Here is a 7828-nt window from a genome sequence, read left to right on the forward strand (position 1 = left end):
TGGGAAGGGGCTGGGAAGTGACTGCCGGAGAATCACTCCCAGCCCCTGGCACAGGAAGCCTCTGGCTGCAGGACACGGCAGCTGCAGCTCCTGGAGGGATCTCCTAAAGCTGCAGCATCCCCGTGCCTACGGATTCTGTGAGTACAACTCAGAGCATCTCGAGTGCAGGGGAGGTGAAATGCTCATGAGCCTCTGACGGGCTGAGGGTTTCTGATCACTCCCAGAATATTTCCAATACAAGGATTTTGATAGAAATGAGGAAATTTCCTGAGACTTTGTTTTCAGTTTCCTGCCATTGGAGAATGGTGGGGAGGGAGGATAAATATTAAAGGTGTTATGAATTTTGTCAGGTCCCTGGGACATCCAAACTGTTCCTTTCAGTGATCAGCAGGTGCACAGGAGATGCCTCCTGTGCTTTCAGCCACTCCTGTGCCCATGGACAGCACCAGCATCACCTTGGCTGGACCCATCAGGCTCAGTCTGAGCTGTCCTTTCTCCCAGCTGCAAACAGAACCTGCCCCAGCCAGTGCCCTGCACACAGGCAGGTTTCTGTAGGGCCAAGGAGAGTGCACAGAGATTTGGGGTCTGTGAGTGCTGGCAGGGAGAGATCAGGCAGAGGGAAAAGCTCCAGGAGGAAAATCCCCAGGAAGCAGAGAGGAGATCAGGGAAGGAGAGAAAACAAAGCCAGCAATGTGTCAGGGAGAGTTTAGAGATCCCCACAGGATTCCCTCCAGTGCAGCCCCTCCCTCTGAACAAGCCCCCTCCTGTGCTCCCCAGCCAAGCCTCTGCCCTCAGGGCTGGGGGTCCAAGGCGTGAAGGCCCTCCTGGGCAGGCAGAGCTGCAGCAGAGCCGTGGGGCAGCTCTGCAGCCCTGGGCCCAGTTCCCTCTGCAGAGCACAGGGCTGGGAGCAGCTGCCCGGCCCTGGGGGCTCTGGGAGGGGGCACAGCTGGCTCAGGGTGACGCTGGCCCCAGTGCCCGGCTGTGGGCAGGGCTGTCAGTGCAGCCAGGGCAGCAGCTCAATCTCCCTTTGTCCAGTGCCAGCTCTGGGACTCTTGGCTCTCTCCCTGAGGTTTCCTTCCAAGCTGGGAGTTTCCTCCAGGATGCAAACGTGTCCTGGAGCATCTTTGTGTTATCTGAAAGGCCCAGAGAGAGGAGAAAAGCAGAGATGCTACAAGTGTGCAAATGCTGTCGGGTTGGTGAAATGAGCCAGGGGTGTCCTCGGCTACAAATGTGGTGCTGAGACCTTGAGAGAGGGACGGACATTTGGGGGTCTGTGGTGGATCCATCTGCTCCCAGCAGCACCCGGTGATCTTTAAGGGAAACATGGGAGGGTGAACATTCTGCATTTGAGAAAAGTGAAACCGAGAAACTCTGAGCAGGTCAGAATGACAGAGCACCTCCCCTGAGTCTCCACTCATCATCTTGCCTTGCAAAAGTTGCTCTGTTCTCCCTGAGGGCAGCAGAAATGCTGAGGATTTCTGATATCCAAGAATACCAGGAGAGATATGGGCAGAGATTAAAAACAAAAACTTCAGAATTCTTAAACACAAAAGGGTGTCTGTGTGTGTTCCAGGGGAGGGTGTACAGGAAATGGCTTTGGTTGTGGTTACAGATCTCCTCTAACTCTTCATTGTTTCATTCCTCATGAACAGGTGCCCATGGCCAGACACAGCCAATGTGCAACAGCAGCTCCATCAGCCCCTTCCTCCTGCTGGCATTGGCAGACACGCGGCAGCTGCAGCTCCTGCACTTCTGCCTCTTCCTGGGCATCTCCCTGGCTGCCCTCCTGGGCAGCGGCCTCATCATCAGCGCCGGAGCCTGCGGCCAGCACCTGCACAGCCCCATGTTCTTCTTCCTGCTCAGCCTGGCCCTCACCGACCTGGGCTCCATCTGCACCGCTGTCCCCAAGGCCATGCACAATTCCCTCTGGGGCACCAGGCACATCTCCTACTCAGCATGTGCTGCTCAGGTGTTTTTCTTTCTGTTCTTCCTCTCAGCAGAGGATTTCCTCCTCACCATCATGTGCTACGAGCGCTACGTGTCCATCTGCAAAGCCCTGCACTACGGGACCCTCCTGGGCAGCAGAGCTTGTGCCCACATGGCAGCAGCTGCCTGGGCCAGTGCCTTTCTCTACGCTCTCCTGCACACGGCCAATACATTTTCCCTGCCCCTGGGCCAGGGCAATGCCCTGGGCCAGTTCTTCTGTGAAATCCCACACATCCTCAAGCTCTCCTGCTCCAAATCCCACCTCAGGGAACTTGGGCTCATTGCTGTCAGTGCCTGTTTGCTCTTTGGCTGTTTTGTGTTCATTGTTTTCTCCTATGTGCAGATCTTCAGGGCCGTGCTGAGGATCCCCTCTGAGCAGGGCCAGCACAAAGCCTTTTCCACGTGCCTCCCTCACCTGGCCGTGCTCTCTCTGTTCCTCAGCACTGTTATGTTTGCCCACCTGAAGCCCCCCTCCATCTCCTCCCCATCCCTGGATGTGGCCCTGTCAGTTGTGTACTCGGTGGTGCCTCCAGCCCTGAACCCCCTCATCTACAGCCTGAGGAACCAGGAGCTCAGGGATGCCCTGAGGAAAAGGATCACGGGTTGTTTTCAGCAGCAATAAACTCATTCTCCTGACCTTGGAGCTGCTCTGATGTGACTCATTAATGCCCACTCTGTGTCCTGTGTTTGTTGCTGCTGACACAGGTGTTATGCTGCTGTGAATTTGTTCTCACAAAAATCTTTGTCTGTTCCATTTTTAATTTGGTATTTGCCTTTCCAGTGTGACCCAGAGACTGTATAAGCGGGGAGCTGCACTACACTATGTGTGTGCTGGAACAAAAGAAAGAGCCCTGTGTTGTCTTGTTTCCCTGGCATCTTTCCTCCCTGACTTCTCTGGAGCTGCAGGGTCGGTGCCTCTGGGCAGAGCTGGGGAGAAAAGAGTCCCAGCAGGAGAGCACTGCCAGGGAGCCCCAGGGCTTCTCCTCCGTAACTCCTCTTCCTTCCCTTCCACACTCCCCTGCAGAGCCCCTGTGTTGGTTTCAGGCCTCAGGGCTCTGTCAGCTGGGTCCCAGTCCTGCTGTGTGACTGCCCAGGGACTGCAGGCAGGGACAGGTCGTGGGCACTGCTGGGACAGAGCTGGGCTCTGCAGCAACATTTCCATCATGCGAGGGCATCTCCCCAGTGCAGGGCCTGGAAGCTTCCATCTCCTTCCCAGTTTTGTCTCCAGGATGTGCCCAACACAGCGCCCTGGAGAGGAAACCAGCCCTGAGCAGCAAAGGGTGGCAGTGCTCAGGGTGGGGGCACCCAGCAGTGCCCTGGCAAAGCCAGCGCCGCTGCCAGCAGGGGCCTCTCTGCCCAGGTCACAGAGGTTGTTCTTCCCTCCATGGAGGGACATCCAGGGACCGGGTCAGGGCTCCGTGTTTGCAGTGCACGGACAAGACACAGCCCTGAACATCCTGTGTGTGGGGGGACATAAACGCAGCGAGCACAAACACCTTCAGCTGTTCCTGGAGTTCCCAGAGAGTGCCATCCCCTGGGAACCCCCTGGATGCAGGGCTGGGATGAGCTCCTGTGCACAGAGCTCCCCATGCCCATCCCTGCGGCCGTGGGGCACCTCGGGCAGGGGCAGGGCAGGGTGACACCCGCAGGGCTGAGGTCCCTGCCAGGCTCTGGCAGCGGCAGCTGAGCCCAGGGAGCCCCTGCCCGTGCTGCAATGAACTGTCTGTGAGCGTGCCAGGGAAGGACTCGTGTCCCTGAGCAGCCCTGGGGCTGTGAGCAGGGCGTGAGCCCAGCTCAGGGCTGGGCACCCGACAGAGCCCTGACACTTCTGGCTGTGCCCATAAGAGAAGGGTTGGGCAAGGTGACCCTGGTGAAACCTCTCTGTCCATCAAGTGACAACCAAGTGTCTCTGGCACTGTCCCTCCCCAGCCCGGCACCAGGAGAAAATAAGCTGAGAAAACTGTGGGTCACCATAAGGAGAGATTAATGGTTGGGGCAGGGAAGTAAAGAGCAAAGGCCAAGTGCAGAAGCAAAGCAACCACAGGGAGGCAAGAACTCAGTGCATGGAGTGGCTGCTTTGGAAGACAAATGGATCAATACAGAAAATCCAGACACCCTCTCGCCCCCTTCCTTTCCCCAGTTCATTGCTGACCACGACGTCCCATGGAATGGGAGATCCCTTGGGTCAGTCCAGCCCAGCTGTCCCCTCCCTGTGCCCTCGGGAACACTTGCCCACCCCCAGCCCATGGTTTGGGGGGGCTGCAGAGACACCTCATGTGGGGCCAGCCCTGCTCAGGGACAGCCAAAGCCTTGGGCTGGGACCAACCCCGCTGCAGCCACCAGTGCCAAGCACAGCACCCCATGGGCTGCTCTGGGCAAAGGCAACTCCAGGCCAGCCACAGCCCGGCCAAGGGGGCTCAGGGGGCTCTTCCCACCTCTGTCATTCCACGATTCCATGAATCTTCTCCCTGCAGAGCTCTGTGGAGACACAACTGGCAGAGAGGCAGAAGCAGAGCTATAAAATGCACCAGCACAAACACAGCAGCTCCTGTGAGGAATGAACCCTCCCAGGGCAGCGCTGGGGCAGGAGAAGCACCCAGAGGGAGGATGAGCTCAGGGCATGTGTGTGTGTCCAAGGCACAGAGGGTGAGGCTGGGCAGAGGTCAGGGCAGGGCTGGCAGTGGCAGGGCAGAGCCGGGGACAGCGAGATTGTCCATTGGGACACAGCGCAGCCTCATGGAACTCAGCAGGCCACTGTGCCAACGTGGAATCTCATGGAACCACGGCTCCACTTTGACCAAGTGGGGCCTCCTGGGACACCGGTGACACTGGGACACTGCCAGCTCCTGTGGAATCCAGTGTCCATTGGGACACAGCGCAGCCTCATGGAAACCTGGAGACCACTGTGGGGCAACGGAATCTCATGGAACCAAGGGTCACTTGTGACAGAGAGGGGCCCCATGGAACACAAGGGCCACAAAAACATTGCCAGGCCGAGTAGAAACAAGGTGCCATTGTGGCAGAGCAAGGCCTCGTGGGACCCAGGGGAGCACAGGGTCCCAGTGGATTCTCATGGAACCAAGGCCCCACTGGGACAAAGCGCGGCCTCACGGAAGGAAACCCGGTGCCACTGGGACATCTGCAGCCTTGGAGGAAGCAAGTGTCCACTGTGACACAGCACAGCCTGATGGATCCCAGGAGAGCACAGTGACGCCAGGGAATCTTGGGGAGCCGAGTCTCAGCTGTTACAAAGAGGGGCCTCATGGCACCCAGGAGACCATTGTGACACCGTGGAATCTCATGGAAGCAAATGTCCACTGTCCCATGGTGTGGCCTCATAGAGCGCTGGAGACCATTGTGACCCAGTGGGAAAATATGGAACAAAGGCTCCCTAGGGACACAGCAGGGCCTCATGGAATCCAAGAGAGCATTCTGATGGAATGGAAACTCATGGAACCAAGTGTGCACTGTTTTACAGCGGGGCCTCGTGGCACCCAGGACACCACTGTGACACAGTGGAATCTCATGGAACCAAGGCTCCAGTGTGACACAGAGGGGCCTCATGGCACCCAGGACACCACTGTGACACAATGGAATCTTGGGGAACAAAGTGTCACCTTCACACACAGCGGGGCCTCGTGGAAGCCAGGTGCCACTTGGACATTGCCAGGGCACGTGGATCTCAGTGTCCACTGTGACACAGCACAGCCCCATGGAACTTAGCAGGCCATTGTGACAACATGGAATCTCATGGATCCAAGGCTCTGCTTTGACAAGGCAGGGCCTCAGAGGACGCAGGTGCCACTGGGCCATTGCCAGCTCCTGTGGAATCCAGTGTCCATTGTGACACAGAACAGCCTCAGGGCAACCTGGGGACCAGTGTGGGACAATGGAATCTCATGGAACCAAGGGTCACTTGTGACAGAGAGGGGCCACATGGAACACAAGGGCCACTGTCATGGTTTGACACTGTTTAAAATACCAGGTAGCCATGAAAATTGTTACGAAGGGCTCATGAGTTGAGATAAAGATTGGGAGAAAAACATTCTAAGTTCAAGACAGGCTCAAACTTAAAGGCATAAAGTAAATTTATTATTAACAGAGTAGGATAATGAGGAATAAAATAAGCCTTTCAAACACCTTTTTCCCCCTCCATCCCCTCCCTCTTTCCCTCCGACAGCGCACGGAGACAGGGTCTGGGAGTGTTTCAGCCAGTTCATCGCTTGAGATCTTTCTTCAGTTCCCTCAGGGAGGGGAGTCTCTTTCTTCTGCTCTGCCGTGGGCTCCTTCCCAGGGAGACAGTTCTCTGTGCACTTCTCCAGCGTGTTTCTAATTTCACGAGTATCAGTCCTGCCCAGCCTGCTGTAACGTGAGTCCCTCCCACGGGCAGAACAGCCTTCCCAAAACTGCAGGCGTGGGTCATCAGTGCATGGGGTGTAGTCTTTTAAGGATCAGCTGCTTCAGTTTGGAAGCAAGGGCCCTCTTTCTCTATCTCTGGAAGCAGGAGCCCTCTCTCCCTGTTCAGGTCTCCCCCTGGATTACAGCTTTTGTAGCATCCACCCGCTCCGGTGTGAGCACCTTTTCCCACGGGCTGGGAGTGGATCTCTGCATCCCCCCGTGGACTTCATGGATCCCAGGGAGACAGTTTGTTTTATCCCAGTCCTCACCACGGCTTGCAGAGAAAATCCCGACTCCGACGCTGGGAGCATCTCCTGCCCCTCTTTCTTTCCACTGACCTTGGTGCCGCCAAGTTGTCTTTCTCTGCATGTCCTCACTTCCTCCTCTTTCTACGACTAGGAGGAAAGAACTGCTGCTCGTAAATGATGTGTAAACATGTGAAGAATAACCTTTCTATGCAGGTATTAACTAGTTAACATTATAACTGGGGTCAGAGTTCCAAGATGCTAATATAGCTCGAGTTATGATACCTGTATAATCTGGATCATAACCTCCTGTACAATGTAATAGCTGGTACAGGTTAACTGCTGCTCCTGAGTGCCATTGCCAACAAATGCCCCCAGTTCCAGGGTTTCTGCAGGGTTTCGCAGCACGGAGCAGTTGATTTGGTCTCGGTCGTGCCCCGGGGAATCGTTTGCCGTGTTTGCCCTGCCGGCCCCGCGGCCCCGCTGCCGTTCAGCGCCTCTCTTCCTGCGGGGCGCTGAGAAGGAGAAGCCGCCGCCGCCGCCCCGGCCTTTCTGCTCGCAGCGCGGCTGGCTGGCAGCGGCCAGGCGGGCAAAGCTCGCCGCGGGCAGCACCGAAACGCGGCGGCCACAGCGGCCACATGGCCACACACGCGGCACCGGGATGGCCCCGGCGGCGGCGCCTCCCCTCCCCTGGAAAAAAACTGCCCAGGCGCTGCTTTGATTTCTTTCTTACATTCGCCATCCCAGAGGCGCCACCAACCTCTCCAACTGGCCAGTGCCATGGCCATCTTCAGAGCCAGCAGGGATTGGCTCTGCCGGACAGAGCAGAAGCTTCCAGCAGCTTCTCACAGAAGCCACCTCCGTGGCCTTCCCTGCTACCAAAAACTGGGCTGAGCCCAAATCAGCACAGGGTCATTTCACCGCTGGAGTTTGAGGGCACCGCTCCCAAAACCGCACAAGAGTGAGGCTGCCGTGGGGTGAGGGTGCAGGGGGAACTGGAGTCCCTGGGAGCCCAGAGCTGGCTGGCTGCTGGGGTCTTGGAGGGTGCAGAGCTGGGTGACAGGACCGGGCAGGGACCAGGGCTGGCTGATGGGAGCGGGGCTGGGATCCAGGGCTGATGGGAGCTGGGGGTCCAGGCCTTTGCAGATTCTACTTCACTCTGCATCAGGAAGACTCTCGAGCTGATCGTTTCTTCTGTC

General features: G+C 57.2%; 1 pseudogene across 1 annotated transcript; it reads left to right on the forward strand.

The window, feature by feature from the left end:
* The first annotated feature begins 1675 nt into the window (after positions 1–1675).
* On the forward strand, positions 1676–2622 carry LOC309585770 (olfactory receptor 14J1-like; annotated as a pseudogene). The gene has a single exon. The product of its transcript is annotated as an olfactory receptor 14J1-like (transcript).
* Positions 2623–7828: the final 5206 nt, after the last annotated feature.

This window comes from Coloeus monedula (genome assembly GCF_965178545.1).
Source record: "Coloeus monedula genome assembly, contig: HAP1_SCAFFOLD_293, whole genome shotgun sequence".
Classification (NCBI taxonomy): domain Eukaryota; kingdom Metazoa; phylum Chordata; class Aves; order Passeriformes; family Corvidae; genus Coloeus; species Coloeus monedula.